The 977-nt window shown below is 49.3% G+C and overlaps 1 pseudogene; it reads left to right on the plus strand.

Moving 5' to 3' along the window:
* Positions 1–242: 242 nt before the first annotated feature.
* LOC109390247 (eukaryotic translation initiation factor 6 pseudogene) lies at positions 243–977 on the plus strand (annotated as a pseudogene).

Genomic DNA, 977 nt, shown 5'->3' on the forward strand with positions numbered 1-977 from the left:
CTTTTAATCATTCACAAAATTTATATTTTTCATGTAAAATGACTGAAAAGGATTACCACAATTATATCCTCAATGAGGAATGTATTTGTTTTGTTTTATTTGGGGGGGGAGGGTGAACATAACTATGGAACAACAGAAATAATAGTGAACATAGAAACTGATAGAATATACTGATAAACATAATTAACTATGTACTGTAAAGAAAAACTCTAGGAAATTGGTGTCACTTGGTCCCAGGCCTCATGGTGGTCCCAGCGTAATTGGAGAACAACCGTGAGGTCAGCTGCTTTGCCAAACTCACCAAAACCTACTGCCTGATGGCCATCGGAGGGTCAGAGAACTTCTGCAGTATGTTTGAAGGCTAGCTGGCCTAGACCATCCCCGTGGTGCATGCGTCCATCGCCAGCTGTCGCATCATTGGGAAGATGCATGTGGGGAACAGGCATGGCCTCCTGGTACCCAACAGCAACACCAATCCAGAGCTGCAACACATTCGAGAATGACTCCCAGACTCAGTGCAGATCAGGCAGGTGGAGGAACTGCTCTCAGCCCTGGGCAGTGTCACCACCTGCAATGACTACGTGGCCTTGGCCCACCCAGAGCTGGGCAGGGAGACAGAAGAAATCCTGGCTGATGTGCTGAAAGTTGAAGTCTTCAGACAGACAGTTGCTGACCAGGGGCTTGTAGGAAGCTACTGTGTCTTCAGAAATCAGGGAGGGCTGGTACATCCCAAGACTTCAATTGAAGACCAGGATGAGCTGTCCTCTCTCCTTCAGGTTCCCCTTGTGGTGGGCACTGTGAACCGAGGCAGCGAGGTGATCACTGCTGGGATGGTGGTGAATGGCTGGTGTGCCTTCTGTGGCCTGGACACAACCAGCACAGAGCTGTCAGTGGTAGAGAGTGTCTTCAAGCTGAACGAAGCCCAGCCCAGCACCACTGCTACCAGCATGCGCAACTCCTTCATTGACAGCCTTACC

Source organism: Hipposideros armiger, unplaced genomic scaffold (genome assembly GCF_001890085.2).
Source record: "Hipposideros armiger isolate ML-2016 unplaced genomic scaffold, ASM189008v1 scaffold_259, whole genome shotgun sequence".
In the NCBI taxonomy this organism is placed as follows: Eukaryota; Metazoa; Chordata; class Mammalia; order Chiroptera; family Hipposideridae; genus Hipposideros; species Hipposideros armiger.